At 42.9% G+C, this 20,654-nt stretch overlaps 1 long non-coding RNA gene across 1 annotated transcript in view; it reads left to right on the forward strand.

Annotated features, from left to right (window-relative positions):
* The window catches only part of LOC120403259, a 32,428-nt gene extending 12,264 nt beyond the window's left edge, over positions 1–20,164 (forward strand). The window contains exons 2-3 of the long non-coding RNA XR_005597506.1: positions 19,128–19,352; positions 19,993–20,164. This is a non-coding gene — a long non-coding RNA (uncharacterized LOC120403259). The remainder of the gene's footprint in view (positions 1–19,127; positions 19,353–19,992) is intronic.
* Positions 20,165–20,654: the final 490 nt, after the last annotated feature.

Consider the following 20,654-nt stretch of genomic DNA (forward strand, 5'->3'; position numbering starts at 1 on the left):
GTGGTTTCTCTTTCCCGTCATTATACAACACTGAACACTGTTGTCCAATAGCAGAATGACACCTAGACTGCACCTTTTGGAGCACCTTAAGGGAAAGTGTCAGAACTGACCTGAGCAGACATATAAAATCAGCTAATTTTCTATGCCATAGGTACCCCAGCAGAAGCAATGAATGTCTCATGACATTCCACTCATGTAATCACTTGTGAATACAGCTGCTCCCTTCTGTTGTCAAAGGAAGATGGAGCAGTCCCACTTCCCCTATTTAAAATTCACACTCAGTTACACAGTCCCTATCCATATACCATTTTTTAGCATATAGCCACATCTTCTCAGACAGTGAGCTCAATTAATCCTGATTATCTGATTCCTTCTTGGAATATTTATGATGTCCCCAAACCAACTGGGCTAAACTAAGGTGCACTGTAGCTGTTTGTAAAATCAATTATCTGAGAATAGAGCCTTGAAGTATTACAAAGTGGCCAGAGCTCCTAATCACTATAACACATTATCCCTCGTATTCCTGTTGCCTGCTGCCTACTACAGCAATCACCTTTCAATAGTCTTCTCACTTTAATAAACCAGCCTCTAGAATTCACCATTCTTGCTTTCTATCCAAATCCTTCTTTCAGTTCAGCTCTAAGAAAGAGTGTGGAAAGCTTTGACCATCATCCAGCATCCTTTATATTCCATTTACACTGATGCTTACACAATCCACTTTCCTCTTCTCAGGTGATTACAACAAATTCTTACTGTTTGACAGCCATCTCTTGTATGATCTCCCGTCCACTATGCAGGGTCAGTTTTGTCATTTATTTTATTTTATTCTGAAGATCAGATTAACAAACAAGTTTTTCTACTTTGAGTTTGCACAGGTTAAAAAATTAAGACTTTCTAATATAACAAATAATGATCTGTAGTGCTCTGGATTCAAGGGTCACAATTTGTTACTAATTAAGCCAAGATCTAAGTCACAGAAAGGTTAGCTGTAGAGCTGGTCAAAAAATATGTGCATGTGGTGGGGAGGTCAAGATTCCATGGGAAATTGTCTCTTTTCAGCAAAAAAACAAGCCCCAAAAATGTTCGACCAAAACCTCATAATATTTTGTTTTTATTTTTTGACAAAAAGTCAAAATTTTCCACAAAAAATAGAGAAAGTCCGCACCCTACTGAAATCTATGGCAAAACTCCCATTGACTTCACTGGGGCCAGGATTTCAGCCTTTGTATTTAGCGACAGCTCTTATCATATTATGGCTGTTTGGTGGCCTGTGTGCAATGAGTCTTTGGATCTTAGGCCCATTACCAGGGGACAAAAGACCAGATGACAAAAATCATCAGCACTAGTGAAACTAAATGCCACCTAGCCTTAGTGTACGTCTACACAAACCAAAAAAACCAACAACAACAACAAAAAACATGCCAGTGAGTCCCAGAGCCCAGCTCAATGATCTCCTGCTGTGGGGCTAAAAGTAGCAGTGTAGACATTCAGGCTTAGGCAGTGGCAGATTAGCCTCTGGGACAACGGGGCTCATGCCCAGGGCCCCCAACCAAGTGGGGGCCCCCAGAAAAATGGGCACCCTCATGCCACGACCTGCTCTGCCTGGGGAACAGGGTTGGGGCACAGAAGTTTGTCCCACTCTGCCCTCCTAGCGCTCCTGCTGGAGAGCAGGGGAAACCCCTATGCCCTGACCCCGCTCACTGGCAAGAGCGCCAGGTGGGGGGGGAAGCCCCCACACCTCAATCCAGCTCCCCAAAACGAATGTCGGACAGGGGCTGGGGTGGGGTAAGCCCCGACATCCTGACACCATTTCCCTGGCAGGACAGGAGCGGTGGAGAGGGGCGGGTGGGGACTGCAGGTGAAGGGGTAGGGAGGGGCCCCCACTTGCTCTGTCCCAGGAACCCACAAACCTCTAATTCACCTCTGGGCTTAGGCCAGGATTCACACTCAGTGAGGGGTGAGGGTCTTAGAGCCTGAGCCTGACTACCTACACTGCTATTTTTAGCCCCACAGCATAAGCCTAGTGAGCCCATCTTGGTTTACTTGGGCTCAGACTCTCTCCTGCAGGTTTTTTTGTTTTTTTTTTTGCTGTGTAGATGTACCTGAAGTAGCAACTCCAAGGGCTGATGGAACTCCATTCTTGATCTTTATGGCAGTCTCTCCAGGTCATGGTTGAGGCATGTCTGCAGAAGATAATGAGTTGGAAGCTTGCACTGCAGCTCTGTCTGACCTCAGACTGCTGCTGTTCAGAAACTAAATAGAGGGCTTCAGGCTTTCAGCTACAGGCTCTGTGCCTGGTATTTTTCAACAGTACTAAATTTACTTTAAACAGGTGAACAAAATAAGGGGGCAGTGGAAGGTAAAAGCAGCAGTTTAGCTTGATTGATACCAAATCACTATTGTTCAATACTTATTTCATGGCTTTCATTGCCCTCCTTACACCTGTATAAATCTACCTAAAGTAGGCATTTATAGCAGATGTGCATAAATGAGGGGATCCTGCACACCATATGATTTTACTTCAAAGGTAAATAAATTACCAGGTGTTTACATTTGGTCCTTTCCCTAGCAAGAAAAATATATTGATGCCCCAGAAAATGTATGTAGAGAGCAATAAAATTGTCACCATCACCATATATGAAAACATGCATCATCGAAGGGAAAAGGAAAAGTCTGAGTCTGTTCTTTCTAAAGGAAAGTCCACAACGAAGCAAAGTGTTTCATAGTCAGGACAAGCCAACCACTGCAGTTTATAGTTTGTAATCCATGGAGCAAATCCTGAAGTCCTTACTGAAGTCAATGGGAGTTTGCCAGAGTCAGGAGTGAACACAATCTGAGGGCTAGATCATACTGCCCATAGAAAGGCAGAATCCCCCTGGGATTCCTCTGTTGTGATACCTCTTTATGGGTGCAACATATCCTTTGGCATGCAGCCAGTCAGCTACACAGGCCAGCACATTGTGGGGGCCAGAACCTCCACCCCCACTTCCTACTCAACTATGTCCCAGGAACGCATCTCAGCACATTCCCCTGAGCACTTGGAGCAGCAATACCCTGATGTGGCTGCTCAGGGCCATGGGGGATTCTAACTCCCCTTTGCTCTTCTGTACAGCACATAAGAGCTAAGGACTATAGTGGGGCTCTCAGGATTTCCCCGTGTATAGAAAAGCTGTTCCCAGTCCTGAAAAAAGTGAGGAATTTATCATAGCCCAGGAACAGAAGCTGTGGCAAGACAGTGCTTAAAGTGCACTCTTCAGCGACCAAGCTCAATGTTCATTTATGTATTTATTCTGGATTTGCAACCCCCACCTCCCACTTTCAGCACTGGCTCATCCTTCTTCTAGCAGGAAACAGTCATTTCTAAGACAAAGGGGTGTTACACTGTTTGTTAAATACATAAAGAGAAAATAGAAGCAAGATACCAATGTCTGTCACAGCACAAGGCCTGCTCCTCTGCCCTTGTACATTGATAAAAAGTGATGCAACTTTATTGAAACCAATATGCCAGATCCTCACCCAGCTGCACTGAAGTCAGTGGGGCAATGGGCCTGTAGCCTCTCACTTTGATCAGTGTTGTTAGTGAGTGCCAAATATGAAGGTGTTTTCTTTTGTTTTATGGGAGATTGGGGACACCTATCTGCCAAGAACTTGACTGGGACATCCGCTTCAAAGATGCCATCAAACAGCCATCAGATCACTCCCATTTTTGGCCACTCCTGAGCTGGATTTAGTGGCCAAGAAATAAAAAGCCCGGTTAGGGAGCTGCCTCTCACCTCAGCTGTCCAGCCCACCTCTAGAATTTTCTTATTGCGGAACTGATGAGTCCTTGTGGATACTTTCATTAAGATTTGTTATTAAATTTTGGCATTAAACATTATAAATACAGAATCAGATGCACAAGACCCATTACAGTTAACAATTGTGCCTTTGACTCCCTAAACTCCACATTTAATATTTGCATTTCAAAGTGCTTTTCAATTTCCAAAAATCTTTCTTTGTAATGTGTAATTTTTTCCCTGCCTTGGAATTGATTTGCCTTTACTCACATCCAGGGGCGGCTCTACGTTTTTGGCTGCCCCAAGCAGTCATGCGCGGGAGGCGCCCCGGAGCCGCGGGAGCAGTGGACCTCCCGCGGGCATGACTGCAGAGGGACCGCTGGTCCCGCGTGGCTCGGCTGGACCTCCCGCAGCTGCGGCCGGTTCGCGGGTCTGGCGGCTGCGCTTGAGCTGCCGCAGTCATGCCTGCGGGAGATCCAGCCGAGCCGCGGGACGAGCGCCCCCTCCGCAGTCATGCCTGCGGCAGGTCCGGTCTGCAGGGGACGCCCCCTACATTTTGCCGCCCTAGGCACCAGCTTGTTTTGCTGGTGCCTAGAGCCGCCCCTGCTCACATCACACAGACAGTACTTATGTTGGTGTCCTGTACATGTACATGCATCCGACGAAAGTGGGTATTCACCCACGAAAGCTCATGCTCCAAAACGTCTATTAGTCTATAAGGTGCCACAGGACTCTTTGCTGCTTTTACAGATCCAGACTAACACGGCTACCCCTCTAATACTTGATACCAAAAGTTGTTGGCCTTGGCAGAAAGGTCAAAGACTGGTTAGACATGGAGCCCAAACTACTCTCTTTTTTATGGATGTGGCTTTTCCAGGTCAAGGTATAAATTACACTGGGGAGGCAGAGTTTCCGCAGTCACTGTCTGTGATTCATAATCACATAGTTTATATCTCTAGGCTGTCAATCCTGCACTATTTGAAAGCACAAATGGTCTGATTTTTCAAAGCCACTGAGTTCTCACAGATCCTGTTGACTTCAATACTGTTAAGAGCTCAGCACTCTTGAAAATCAGGCCATAAATTCATTATGAACCCCTCAGCACTTCAAGATAATCACATATGCACATCTTGGCTACTGCTGCAAAATTTCTTTTGGACATATTTTCTTGTGAAAATGATAATCTCTTAAAATATCAACCATTTGCAAGCCTTCTCATTCTTTTTCCTGGAGTGGTAAATAAAATCTTTATAAAGAAATTCTGAATGGTGACAGTATTCAGTGACCAATGATACAAGTAAAATTCCACATAATCCCCAAGATTGAATGTGGTGATTTTAGAGTGCAATCACATAACTTGATCACAATTAGACATATAATAATGACACTCTTAGTGCTTTCAGAACCCTTTACAAAGGAGCCAGGTATCATTTTATATAGTATAAAGTATCAATTTATAGATGAGGAAACCGAGGCACGGAGTGGTGACATGATTTTTCCAAGGTCGCTCAATAGGCCAGTGGCAAAGACAGGAGTAGGATCCGTGTTTCCTGACTCCCACTCCAGTTTGCTAGCCATGATGCCACACTGCTTATTCTATAGATACATGGTTCTGTAAGTGCCCAAGTACTAGTTATGCTGAAAGGAAAATAGCGCTTATGAAATCCTGGATCTCCTTTAGGTTGATTGCTCTTAATATAGCACTGCTTTGCTGTCATTGAGACAAGAATTATTCATGTTAGAAAAGATAAAAGTAGAAAGAGATGTTGTGAAGGCATATGAAATTATTATCAAGGGCACGATGAAAACAAATCCAGTCCTTGCCTTTTAATCCTGTACCTGAGTAGGAACAAGAGGACACAAATTGAAGTTAGCAGAGGGTAAATTTAAAAACACATGAAGGGAACTGTATCTTTACTTGACCCTTTGGGACTCGCTGCTGAAGGAGATCTTCAGTACAAATAATATTGCTAGTTTTGACTGGCTAATTTAATGGCCATCAGTAAAGTTTACAACTTCTGTATAGAAAGCAAAGACAAAGGGCCAATGTGAATGAGGAGTAAATTCATCTAAATCTATGGACTCTGTGCTAGACTGACACCAATGTATCTCAAATCATAACTCAATCTATGTATTCAAAACTCACAATCTGGGTCATCTGCTGATCCAATTCTCAGAGTACAGTGCTTCAGAGATTGTCAGCAGGTGTGATTTTTAGGGCAGGGGGAAATTTGTTCTGCACCCTCTGAAATATCAAGTAACAGTCATTGCTGGAGGCAGGGTGCCATGATGCATAAAACTATAGACTACTGCCAAATGCTATGATCTTAAGTCCTTACAAATGCAATGCACTACTAACTGTATATCTAGCTATTATAACAAAATATCTTTCACATTTTCTTATTTGTATTCAGCAGAAATAAGCTGTTGAAGTATCTAAGGGGGAAAATATATAGAAATTAACTGAACTAATGCATGTTGGACAGCCCTGGGTTATTAAGAAGTGTTACTGTCTTGTCTGCTTCTAACTGATGAGATTTTGTTAAACTTGGGTTGCGGGCATTCTCAGTCTCTCTCTCTCTCTCTCCCTCCCTCTGTTTGAATGTCAATTTGCAATACATCACATATGCATAAGATGGAGCACAGATAAATTGGATATATACATGACATCAAACTAAAACTGAAAAGACAAGAAGCATATAAGTCTTTGCGAACACCCCTACTGGGAAATAATATGACAGATCTTGGGTGAGCAGAATCTTTGCCACTGACGTTGATTAGTCCTTCATGGAAGATGCACTTCCTGAAAAATTCATGTGTCTCATGTTCTCTCTCTGTTTGGTATTAGCTCTTGTGACTAGTTGATCTGTCACTGGCAAGTATGTACCTGTTCTGATGGGCTCTGAACTCATGGGAACCTTTGAGGAAACAGACTTACACAGGAGTCATTATGGATAACTCAGTGGAGACATCTGCTCACTGTGAAGTAGAAATTGAAAAAAGCAAATAGGATGTGTATAAAAAGGGGAACTAGAAACAATACAGGAAATACTGTAATGAAGACACATTGTATAATAGGGCTCCTGGTCATGTCACCTTAAGATGGAATGGTCCAGAGAAGAGCAATAAAGATGGCTATGGGAATCACATGCATAGGCTTAGACTTCAATGTACATCCCCGCCAACCCCTGGGAAGAGTCCTGGGAAGGAACTGTGTCTCGGAGAGTCACATTTCCTCCTCTGGCTCTACACTTGCTCCAAAGGAGAAGGAATCTTCCACAGGTCCATACCATTAGCAGTCTACGTCCCCCTCTGTGCAGGTTCAGTTGCGCTATGCCGGCTGACATACTGGAGGGGTTGGAGCCAAGACTCCGCCGATTCCCTACATGGCTCTGTCCATTGCTTCTCCACCTGCCTGGAGTGGCACACAGCATTACCTCTTCAGATTCTCTTTCTCCTGAATGTACAGATCAGTGATGTAGGAAGGCCACAGAGGGGGTGCTTTAAACCCCATTAGCAAGCTGTACCTCTTAGTAGGGCAAGTCACAAGGGGTCATTCCCCATCTGTGGATTAATGTGGTGATTTCCAGCCATGTATCTTCCTCCCCAGATGGAGCACTCATAACTCACCCTTGGTGCCAGAGTCTACGCTAGCTAGGGCTGAAAGCCATATAAAAGTCTACTCCTTTGTGCAAGCTCTGAAGCAATTTACATGAACAATAATGTTTATTTTTTGTTTGAATCCATCCCCATCCCCTGCTCATTTCTTACTTTGGTCTAAACCATGTGGGTAATTCTCCTGCAAGGGATCTCCAATGAGATGAAGAGGGAGCTATATTAAATGTACAGGAGACATGGCTGCCAAATGATTTTTTATAAATAGGAGGCAAAGATTGCTTTATTAGACTCTCCAGTCAAATGGTTTCCTATGGGGGGTGGAAAGGAAAATAAAGAAGATGGCAGAGCTTGAAGGCACAAATTGTTTCAGTTCACACAAGCTATTTGAAAATTATATGATGCATTTTACCCAACATTCAACTCCCCCTTTTTGAAACAGCATGATTTTTTTCTTAAGTTAGCCTTGATTGAAATAGTCTTTCATTAGTTTCCCTAAGTACTGGCTGCCATTGCACAAAACAGCCAGGGCTTTGAATTTAAAAAAAAGCAAATTATTTTTCTGCTTCCCAACCACCCCTCCCACTTCAGAATATTAATTGTCATTTTTAAACTGCTGGGTACTGTGTGGGGGAGAGTCATTTTGTGAGTGACTATCATGGCCCTAATATGACTTTTGAGATACCAAAAGTAATAATAACAGTGGTGATAATATCACAAAAATCCTCAGTCAGACATCCCATTATACAGGAAGCCCAATCTTTTAGAACAGCCATTCTAAACTATTAACCATTCAGTCCGCTGCACACCTTATTAAATATAATAACCTGAACATAATATTGTACCATTCAAGCCCTGTAAAACAGATGGAGTATTAGTGTTTTATTTAAATTGCACAGCTACATAATAGCAGACCAATAATGTCCTGATGACATTTACAATGTTTTAAGTTAATTTAGTGCTTATGAAAGATACTAGACTGACAATGCTGGGGAGTGGATTCCTTATTCATTCACACAAATCATTGGGAGTACGGAGTAGCATCAGTACAAGCTGCCTTTCACCTCCAACCAAGTCCTAGAGGGACTACCTCTGGGGGAGGAAAATTATACAGCTACCGTCTCCATTGTGCCCTTGGCCTCTCTACAGAGATGACCATGGTATCAGTTAGTGACCTTGTAGCTAGTGCACAGAACTAGGACTCAAGGCCTTTTTTCCTTTGCCACAAACCTGCTGTGTTGCCTTGGCCAAGTCACTTCATCTCTGTTTCCTTTCCCAGCCTTGTTCTGTAGAGTTAGTCAGAAAGTGATATTTTTTTGCACAGAAATTTTTCACAAAAACAATTTTTTTTTCTTGTTTTAGTCAAAAATTTCAAGGGAAACTTTTGACTTTTCACTAGAAAACCGAAAACCAAAACTTTTCTACCAAAAATTGCTGAAAACTGGGGAAAAAATGGATGTCAGCTGAAAAAATTGGGGTTGTCATTTTTTCAGAAGGAAAAATCAAACATTTTTGAGGAAAGCAGACTTTTTCCAGAAAAAAGTATTCAATTATTCAAAAACCCACCTTTCCACTGGAAAAAGATGTTGATAGAAAATTTTCAAGCAACTCTATTCATCTTGTCTCTTTAGACTGTAAGCTCTTTGGAGCAGGATCCATCTCTTACTATGTGTTTGTACAGTACCTAGCACAATGGGGCTATATTTATGATTGGGATGAGCAAGGTGCTACTGTGATACAAATCATAAATAACAATAAATCATGCCTAACAGGCTTGCATTGAGGTCAGATGTGTATAAGGATTCATTAGCTAATGAGGGGAAAGCATCCTTAAGTCTGTTTTGCACCATCAGTGAAGTACAAAGAGGATTTATTGGGGGCTAAGAATCTGGCCCACTAAAATGACGCTGGTGTAAAATAGTATAAGTGAGAGGAGAATCGAGTCCCTAGTGGGTTGTTGTTTAAAAAGTTATTTTAAAAATATACTGTATGCAATGGATCATTGCAGTAGCTAAATGCTGCTCAGTAACACAGTTGTGAATTGTGCCCACTTATATTTTAGCACCGCTGGGCTTTGCTTTTTTCCTCTTTTCTGCTAATATTTTCTTTTATTAGATTCTTAAATAGCACTTTTATGTAAATAGGCCCTCTGCACAATCCTTAAGGGCTGCCTTTCCTTTCTGGTTTCTTCAATAATGTTATTCTTCTCCCCACGTCTTCAGCAAATTTGAATTTTGGATTGAAAACAATACTGATTAAAATCCACTTCACTGGTGATGACCCCGTTTTAAGAAAATTTAAGATGGACAGGAAGGATAGCTTCAGTATAGCTCTGCCGTCTGTATGTCACGGGTCCCATCTGGAAACTCAGGTAGCTCATAACATGTATGAAATTGAATCTGTTAATTTAAATTAGCTTCAGAGAGAGTTCTCCTGAGTGATGGTATTTCCCATTTGCACAAGACAATGTGCAAGCCAGAAAATTGTTATTTGGGTTACTTTGTATTTTTAACCACTGGAATGAAAAGTAAATTGCTTCCCAATAACACCTCACTGCTACCAAAGCAGTGATTTCAAAGGTGAGCTGGGGAATAAGCTTTGCAAATTGTTTCCTAAATTACCCTAAAATAAAACCAACTGTGAGAAAACACTTGGATAGAATTTACTATTATTCACCAACTCTCATTACCTTAAAGAAAGAGAGCAATCCAACAATCACCCCCTCTTACCATCCCACTGGCAGGCTGGTTTTGCTGGAGCATTAGTCACTTTCCTTAATTCATTTGTCTAATCCCCTTTATAAGCAAGCAGTGAGCCGAAGGACATAGCTCATGCAGTGAGAGGTTAATGAAAGCCTCTTACACGGATTCAAGAGTTCACCTGCTTCTGCTCCTGACAGGCAGAAGCCAAGCTGGTCACTTCTCAGGTCAGTGGGCCCTGAGGAAGGAGGAAGTGACATTTCTCTTTGTTGTGCTAAAATGGTGCATGCTATTGGCCAAGCAAGGAATGATTAGCAATGCTCATTCATAAGCTTTGCTGTGTCTTTATCCCAAGATCTGTCTATATCTCTCCATCTCTCCTACCTATCCAAATAGGCACTTGTGCCAAAGAACATTCAAAAGTTGTTTTAAATGTCTTGGGGCCTATTATGTAGACTACACTTTTGCTGCTGTTCAAGTAAATGCCAAACAATATTAAGGAAAAGGATTTTACAGGATAGGTAATTGTATAATATCACAAAAACTACTTCCCAAGAGCAAACACTGCTGCAGCACAGCGCAGAATATGACTCAAGCTCAAACATTATTGGCTTCATGTTCCACTAAGGAGAGAGACTGAGATGAAAGGAGCAGAGAAAAAGGAAGAGAGAATATGTCTGTCTGAAAAAAAAAATGCAGTGAAAAATGAAGCAGAGAACAGGAAGAATGAAAAATAAATGCAAAGAAACAGGAAAAGGGAGCCTAGAGGAAAATGTGAAAGAAAAAATAAATATACATGGGCCAGGTATAGTGGTGACAGAAATGGGGCTGTTAGTTCTACATTGGGTGTGAGTCAGAAACGGATGCAAGTGGTAAAGGTGTGTAATTCGCATAGATCTGGATTGCAGTGAGTTCCATCATGATGGCAAATTGCACATACATGATGAGGGGCAGAAAGATGATGTAGCAGGAAAAGCAACTAATCAATGGTGCAAGATCCTTCCTTCAGACCACTTAGCTAGTAAGTTACACTCGTTTTGCCCATACATTGAATACCAAATTGGTGCGATTTGCTCTGCTTAATCACATTGACCCTTTTCTAGCCCAATGAGTAACTTATACTCCCATATATATCAGTACTGAATTTGGCCCACTACACAGAGCAACACACTCTTGGATAAATTAAGCTTTCTGGACGGTTTTCCTATCCCCACAATGTAGCACAGGCTTCCCTTTAACTAGAAAAACATTTTTATTTTTTTATATTTTCTGACCGTGAAATAAAACATGAGTTTAAATGACAGGAAAACAGGTTCATGATCAAGGATTAGTTTTATGAATCTACAGCCTAATTTAGGAGGCTCATAACACCTTGAACTTCATTAGGTTTGCCAGTTGCTAGTGAAAAATGTCCTACTTCCTGGCCAGGCAGATGACTGTGAGCAGTGCTTGAAGCTTAACTAGTTAATGTTTGGAAATTCTTTGAGATTCTAAGAAGAACTGATATTGTATTACTGTTTGTTTGTTTGTTAAGAGATTCTAGGTGAACAGCCATATTTTCTTGAAATGAATATATGCCACCTGCTCCAACTACTTCCTTCAGCAACTAATTCCAAATTCCAGCTACTTTTGATGGAAATATGACCCTTGTAGACTGTTTTCTGTTTTAATCACCAGTGATGCACTCTCCCAAATGCTGAGTAGGTCTTTCCCCAGATCCTTAAGATTAAACTCTTCAGTGAAACTTGTTTCACCCCCAGCAAACTCACTCCCTATGTGATCTTTGGCAATTCATTTATTATGTGTATCTCTGTTTCCCCATCTATAAAATAGGGATAATAATCCAGGAGTGGTCCAGATTCTAATGATATACCTAAGTTGAAAACCTATGTTACAAATGGTGGTTGGACTCTTTCAATCAGAGGTGCTGATATAACTTCCACCAGCTCTTATGACTGCTTCTTTCAGACCACTGATATTATCTCAGTCTTGTCTGGATTAAGCCATAGCCAGCTAGAATCTTCAAACCCCCAAATTCTTATAGACATTGGGTTATTGACGTACTGCTCTAGATGGGGATATAGATGTAATGTCGACAGACCCCAGTTGTCGGCGGGCAGGGTCGAACCAGAGATCTCTGGAGCTTAGTGCATGAGCCTCTACCGCATGAGCTAAAAGCCAACTGGCTATTAGCTAAGGTTATAGAGCAGACTCTTTTTTTTTCTTTCTCTCTAAGTGGTCTCGGTGCCACTAGATGGGACAGAACACCACACCCTGGAGCTGTGTGGGTTACATAGACATGATATAGATGGGGATCTGGGCATTATCAACATAATGGCAGATTCATAAAGGTACTTATTGCCTAACTGTCTCTGTAGGCACCTAAATCCTACATTTAGGTTCCAGTGACATTCTCAAAACCACCCTCAATTATTGCCTAATCCTGTAGCTGCCTAAAGTCCCTAGGTGCCTTCGTTTCTCCTGGTAGACATATGCAAAGCTGCCTAAGTCCTGACTCTACCCCATAGCTAATGAGATGCTCAGACCCTCACTCTGGCCTAAGCCCTGTCAGAATTCTTAAACTAGGGGTTCCCCACTCTATCTTTCCAGAGGAGCCCAACCTTGTAGGAACACCTATAAAATTGGGCATCACACAAGCAACAACTCGGGGAGAGTAGAACAAGAATTGTTCAGGCTCAGACAGGCAGAAGTGTCCTGAGTACCCAACTGTCCAGTGGTTAGGGCGCTCCACCTGTAATGCTGGAACCCCATTGCAAATCATCACTCTGCCTGATTTACAGCAGGCACTTGAACCCATTTCTCCAAAATCCCACTGGATGTCCCAACCAAGATATTGGGTATTAAAATCATAGAACATTAGGGTTGGAAGAGCCCTCAGGAGGTCATCTAGTCCAATCCCCTGCTCAAAGCAGAACCAACACCAACTAAATAATCCCAACCAAGGCTTTGTCAAGCCAGGCCTTAAAAACCTCTAAGGATGGAAATTCCACCACCTCCCTAGGTAACCCATCCCAGTGCTTCACCACCATCCTAGTGAAATAGTGTTTCCTAATATCCAACCTAGACCTCCCTCACTGCAACTTGAGACCATTGCTTCTTGTTCTGTCATCTGCCACCACTGAGAACAGCCTAGCTCCATCCTCTTTGGAACCCCCCCCTTTCAGGTAGTTGAAGGCTGCTATCAAATCCCCCTCACTCTTCTCTTCTGCAGACTAAATAACCCCAGTTCCCTCAGCCTCTCCTTGTAAGTCATGTGCCCCAGCCCCCTAATCATTTTTGTTGCCCTCCTCTGAACTCTTTCCAATTTGTCTACATCCCTTCTGTAGTGGGGGGACCAAAACTGGACGCAATAGTCCAGGTGTGGCCTCACCAGTGCTGAATAGAGAGGAATAATCACTTCCCTTGATCTGCTGGCAATGCTCCTACTAATACAGCCCAATATGCTGTTGGCCTTCTTGGCAACAAGGGCACACTGCTGACTCATATCCAGCTTCATATATTATTGGGCAGGTCTGTCAAGGTCTCCTGTTGGAGCTCTTTCACTCATAAATAACAACATATTTATTGGAGCAGGGAGTGACACTGACACTCCATCTTTCAGAGATAAAACCCACTCTAGAATACCCAATAGCCTCATGGTTAGGGCATTAACCTGGAATGTGAGTAGTAGAAAGTCCCTGGCCTGAATTGCTTCCTGAGACATTGTTCTTTCTATGGCAATAGACAGCTCAGTCCAAGCCTTAGACATTTTGCTTGCACAGTAACATGAAAATTCTTCACAGTGGGAAAAACTCAGCTCCATAACTACTAACCACTCGGAAGACTACTGCTGAGCAAGATTTTGCAGAGACTATGGTGGAGGTGAAGAAACTTTTCACAGAAATGTCCCATGGCTGAAGCTCAAACTGCTTTAAGACTAAAGCTGTATGACTCGCTTGACATCTTTTCCATTATTTGAAGACAGGATGCCTTTCTAAAAGGTATGCTTCTCTAGCCCAGAAGTTATGGGGATGAAGCAGGAATCACTGGATGGAATTCTATGGCTTATGTTCTGGAGGAGCTTCCTTGTGATGACCTTAAATTCCATGTAATTGCTGCCACTCCCCTAAACAATCCGCTTGAATGGCATTTTGATTCAATAAATTAGATAGAAGTCAGATGGGATAGATTGGAAAGGCTGCCTGAGCCATGTAGCTGGTAGGAATATCTAACCTATTGAACTGTGGTATTAAAAATACCCAAGGCAAGATGACAAAGGGGTGATGATGAACAGAGAACTGTGTAGCTTTAGAGAATTAAGAGCTCTAAACTCCCCTTCTGACCATGGCAACGAATGAAGAGAAGAATTGTTTTAATGCTCAACATCGAAATGAAGATCCGGAGGCAGCAGAAAACAAAAGGCAAATCAGCAGAAAACAAAAGGCACATAGCAGACTGTACAATGTGCATCGCTTTGCAACAAAGAAAGCGAAATCTTACAGACTGATGGGATCTCACAGTAAGCCAGATACTGTATGTTTTAAGTGATGTTTAAACTCTTAATGTCCGTAAGAAGGTGGTTTTTATGTTCCTAAGAGATGCAAGATGTTATGTTTTATTTCATGCTTGGGACTGTGTGAAAATAAAAAAAAAAGAATCCAGCCTATGATAAAGCTTCAGTTCCAATCACATAATAATTTCCTCTGTGTCGGCGTTATTGCCTCACCATTCGCTTTATTGCTTACAAGCAAACATTAGCACATTATGAAACCAGATTATTGGTTTGAAACCCACATAAATAAGGCAAAACCCGCAGTTTTTATGGTGAAAGAGATGTTATTATGCATCAATCAAATGAATGATGGCATTGCACGCTCATAGGCAATAAAACACAAGTGTTCCACTCCTGGGTCATTCCCCACATACTGTTACTGCCCTGGTTCCCAGGCTTAGCGATTTGACAGCAGAGAGAGAAGAGTTGTGAGAAATTCAGCCTCTTTGGTTCATGCTGGATGTGAAGAGTTGGCTCTAGGGCATGTGAGGTTTCCGTGCATTGGATTTTATCTCGGAGTCTGAGGTTAAATAAAACTCCCATTTGGACCCTGGCTTGTTTCAAACTCACCTTCTGGGTTCACTTGAAACCTCTCTCTGGACTAACCTGAAACACGCCCTCTGCACTCAGTTGAACTTTGGGCCATGAACATTCATAATTTGACCTAGGCTTACCTTAAACACAGTCTCTGGACTCTCTCTGGGCCCCTGAGTTTACATGAAAACCCAGCCTCTGGACTCACTCAGAATCTAGTCCCAGGTTTTTAGAAGACTCTATTAAGGCTCAGTCAGAATACAGCCCAGGTTTGCACCCAGTTCAGCCCAGGCTCAATGAAACATTGGCAAAGCTCAGCAAACCTGTCAGAGGAATGTAGCCTGAGGATTTGGTTTACAGAGCACCGCTCCATCCCTCAGCCCCTCCCCTCCCCTCCCCTCCCCTTCCTTCCCCCCCTCCCCCAGCAGGCAAATTAAAGGAATGCGTATGCATCTATACTAGAGAGCCACCATCCTGGCCTCCTCTGAGAGACACTTAAAAGAAGCAGCACTCTCTCCAATATGCAAATGTGAACTCAATGTTTAAATTACCCATTGCACTCTTCAGCAAAGAGTGAATAAAATCTGGTAATTATATTGTATTGATATGCACACTCAGAAAGCAAGAGCTATTTTCAAAGGTTAATTATTAATGTAACCCCTCTCTCTCCATCTCTCATACTCACATATACTCAATCTCTGTAAAGATTTTACACAATAGCATCTTATTTTTTGCTTTTTGCTAGCTATTGATATTGCCTTTGTGAGCAGAAGCTGAATTCTATGCAATGACTGGTAGAAGTTCATGGGTGAGCAATACACACACACAAACCATACCTCAGACTGCACATGCATGAACAATAGCCCGGCCTGCATGTAGGATAACTGTATATAAAAATAGTTAATTTGGGGTTTAACTATCCAGTCATTTTGCTGTCAATGCATGTACAATTGCAGGTGCACTTTCATGATGTGCACAAAAGTGTCCATGTTTTCTTTCTTCACTTCACATAGGCACTAGTGATAGGCAAGCTGCAACACAGGGAGATTTGGAGTTCAGATTTGGTTTATATAAGCAAGCATCAAAAGTTTGCTCCCACAGGTAAAGTGTATTTTAACTGTCCATAGCTCTTGCATCTGTAGTCAGGGACGGCTCTAGACCCCAGCGCGCCAAGCAGGCGCGTGGGGCGGCCCTTTCCCGGGGGGGCGGCATTTGGCTCCGGTTGAGCTCCCGCTGCAATGCCGGCGGCAGGTCCACCGGAGCCCGGGACGAGCGGACCTGCCGCAGGCATGCCGGCGGGAGCTCAACCGGAGCCGCGGGAAGAGGGGACCCGCCGCGGGACCGGGGAAGGGCAGCACAGATTTCTAGAGCCGCCCCTGTCTGTAGTGCACTGGAAATCTCTTGAGATCTGGTTTTCTTGAGAGATTTTGGGTACTGTCTGCATAGGGATGCATAAATACCATCAGAAGATAACACTTGATAAATGTGAAGGGAAATATGAGGCCTGTTGGGGGCTTCATAATTTGTTTTTTCTCCGTCCTTCTCCATGACATCAGAAGATGTTATCACCAGGAAATCTGAAAGGAAGCAGCAGGGAAATCCTAAAAGCCTCCCCAGGCTTCTAGAGAGGAATGTGGCTGGGTTTTCATTCCCAGCCTCTAGGGAGGGGAAGAAAGTCAGGTCAAACCATTGGGAGCCATTTTATTTTCTTCCCAGCAGCCTCAAGGGATAGGAAGCTGGGGAGGGAGGGGAAGGGGCAGGAGGATTCAGAGTGGAGAGGTTTTCACTCCTCCTTTCTGAGACCAGGAGATGGGAAGTCTAAGTATCTCTTCTGTCTGTCTTCCCCACTCTTTCCCCCGATCGGTTGGGAGGAGAGGGATGGGAAGAGGCTCTGATCCATATTTTTCTCTCCTGTCTTGCCCTAGTCCCCACATATGACCCTTTGATACCTTTTAGCAGCCGCTTTTCAGAACAGAACCATATTTTAAATGCTTTTCTTGCAAGGGTGCTGACAAGATTAGCTCTGTGGTTCTCAAACAATTTCAAACACACTTTGGAGGGAAGGTGGTCCATGCAATCAGGAAAGGGAGAGGAGAAGGTGTGCAATACAATCTCTATAGTAAGCTTTCAGGGTAGATTCTCAAAGGCTCAAGTGGCACTAACTCCCAGTTAGGCACCTGAGTGCCTGCCATTGTGCCTTTGAGACTCTACCCTGGAAGATTACTAGAGATTGTATTGCACACCACTTCCCCACCCTTTCATGATCATATGGACCACCTTCCCGTCCATTAGCCATAGAATAAAACCCTAAAATAAACAGGAGAACTGGTCAAAAAACAGGAACATTTTTCCAGGGAGAAAAACATATATATGAAAAATGTTTCCTCTTTTTTTCCTTGCTGCAATTCAAATTTTGAAAATTTTCAGCTAGTCCTAGTAAGCAAAAGCTAAATAAGTTATACATGGAAATGTATTATTAGTCCCGCCTAAATACCCATCTCCGTTGGGCTACCTATAGAAACGTAGTGTCAGTGTCCGAGACAGTGTCAGAGAAAAAACATAAGTAACTTGGGTATAATTTACATGCCCTTCATTTAATAAAGTACATTTATTAACGTAACTGCAAACATGTTGCCCCCCCATCTTCTGTTGCATTGTGTCAACCTTTTAATTATGAGCTTCCTGGGGCAGGCCTCATCCCTTCTCTTCTGTTTGGAAGATGCCTAGCACACCATGGACACTAGTAGGAATATATAGCAACCATCATAAGAAATCCGTAAATATATTTTTATCTCTTGAGTGCAATTCAGCATCCGGAAATAAGGAGGAGGAGCCAGGACTATGGGATCAGCCAATTCTCGCCTAACCACCAGCCAGTGCTCCCCCCGTCACACACGCAGCACAGTTTGAGAACTTTTGAATTAGTTAATGCACATGAAGTACATTGAAGATACAAAGTGCTAAGTATTGTTGTTATTTGAAAGAACGTGGTGAGCTGAGCTCTCCTGCATCAATCTAGTTTGTCAGAGAAAGTCCTTCTACCCATCCAGAAGTGTCCACAAAATGGCTCTGTCACAGGATGAGCTGGACCTTCAATAGGAGCTCAGTACAATGCTCTCCCCGGTGACGGGTGTCCTCCTAAATCATGTGACTGTAAGCTATAGCAAAGCCTGCTAGGGAAGGTAGTCAGGCTGTAAAAGAGCTCCCATTTGCTCAATGTGGGGGACACCTGAAAAAAAACCAGCAACTGCTACTGCTTGTTGGTAAGAATCTCCCTAACACAGGGATCTGGGCCAATGCTGTTGTGGTTTCCTTACTGAGAGGGATCTGGGGAATGGGCCCTGAAGGGGCTTGTCTACAGACACCCTGAAAAGGGCTCAGGAGAAGGGTAACAGGAAGCAGACAGTCATAGGAAGTGGTCATAGGGAAAGGTAAAGCAGGGGAAGCTTTGATTTGGGGGTAGAAGGAGCTTCATGGTCTAGTGTCTCAGGGCAAGCATCTGACGTAAACAGGGCATAGGTGCACCCTACAGTGCTGCCTAGAGGTAGTGAGGAAACCCCTGCGGCCTAGGAGATTGCCTTAGAGAGTTGGGGGCCAGAGACACTGAAGGACTGTCTTAGCCCCTCGTATAAAGAGAAGAGCTTGCATAGACACTTGCAGGAGGACTATAGCACAAGGAGGGAAAAACATTTGTTTGTGAAAAGTCTTTTTTTGTGTCATTGGACTGAAAAAATATTGCATGATGGGGTCCTGGTCCATGACAGGTTAATATAATAAGTAATAATAACTATAAATAATAATAATAACTAACCATGAGCCTTACTTCACCCACCTTGTTTCGCTCAGATCCAGCAACCAACACTGCTACGACACAAAAATTCTTTATTTATAAAAAAATAACTTTTGAGTCTTTTAATAACTCAAAATAACTTTTGTCTTCTGTTGTTATAGCCTTCAAGATTCACGTATTCAAGATTCTCTCTGCAACCATGAGGACTACAAACTAGCTTTTAAAAAAAATGGAATCTCAGAGTCTCATGTAGTCACAAGACTTCAGGAGTTGAGACTTTAAGGAAAGCACCAAATATTCATGATGACATTGTGAGAGACTTTGAAGGGCCAATCCGACCTGCCAGCCAGTTGGAGGGAAACAGAGACGCAGCTATGCTTCAAGCAGTAAGCAGCATTCGCAGCTCCTTTGGGTCCCCCCATCTCTCCCAGGATAGGAAATGAGCCACTATGAAAGACTAGATCAGCAAAGGAAGAGTCACACAGTGCCTCCAACTAATCTGAAACAAGCAATGGGAAGGAACGTTTTCCAGGAGGGAGAGGATGGCCAAATGATTTGCGAGTTTCCCTGAGGTGCCCAATGATATATGGGAGGCTTATGGTTATCAGGCTAGGGCTGCATTCTGAATATTGATCCCCCTTGCCTAAGAATTAAGTGTGCCATAAATCCACTGCTGCCCCTTTTTCTGCAGGCTCAGCAGAGATGAAGAGAGAGCGAGAGAGGATGGGAGGGGTGGAGCTGTCGAGAGGGGAGTGAGAAGAGAAGCATCTGAATGCAAAGCTTTGCCTGGAAATCATTTCCAAGCTGCCTACCCATCCTCCCCTCCAAACATTTAAAGTGTGTTAATGTGGTAATTAATGGCAGGGAAGTAGTGTAATGTTCCCAAGCCATATAAGACAGAGCATTTGCATTAAAGAAGAGTTGGGGAAGGTAAAGATGCTGTGCTATGCATTTAAATGGCCTGCACAATGCTTCTCTTTGTTTACTTATTCTCTAATTCTTTATTTTTCTTTCTTCTCCCCCTAGCTCCCCATTAAAGCAGCCTTGATGATGCCGCCAGTATTTATTCTGGACTGCAGCCTGGACAGCTGCTAACTCTACTCACCCCTGGCAACAGGTCTAAGAACGGACAAGTTTATTTCACCATGGTGGAATTGCAAACTGACTTCTTTTTTGTTTGCTTTTTTTTTTTAAGTATGGCGTGAATTATATTTTGAGAGCTTTCAGCGTGACATGTGACTAGGCTTTTCATCTGTTTTTGTTGTGTTTTTTATCAGGGGTGTGTGTGTGTGTGTGTGTGTGTGTGTGTGTGTGTGTGTGTGTGCACGCGCACGTGTGTGTGTGACTTAGCTCCTCTAATCAAATAGCAAAGGGGGCAATATGACAGTTGTGTTCCTTGGAATATACATCTCAACCAGTGGGCATACACAAACTGTATGAGAAAATGTCTTTGTCTTGCGGGGACTACGCCATAGTTGAGATTAATTTAATTTTGAGGGAATTTGGTTTTCTGACTGTCAAATTCACTTCAAGTGGAAATGAAAATAGTTTGGAAAAATTAGATCATCCAATCAGGAAACAGAAACAATACCATGTGACTTAGGTGTCCAGTCACCCACCTGGCACAGCAAATATCAAATAACTGAAAGAACAGGTAATACAGTTTGTGAACAATTCACTGGCTAAAA

Source organism: Mauremys reevesii, linkage group 4 (genome assembly GCF_016161935.1).
Source record: "Mauremys reevesii isolate NIE-2019 linkage group 4, ASM1616193v1, whole genome shotgun sequence".
NCBI classification, from domain to species: Eukaryota; Metazoa; Chordata; order Testudines; family Geoemydidae; genus Mauremys; species Mauremys reevesii.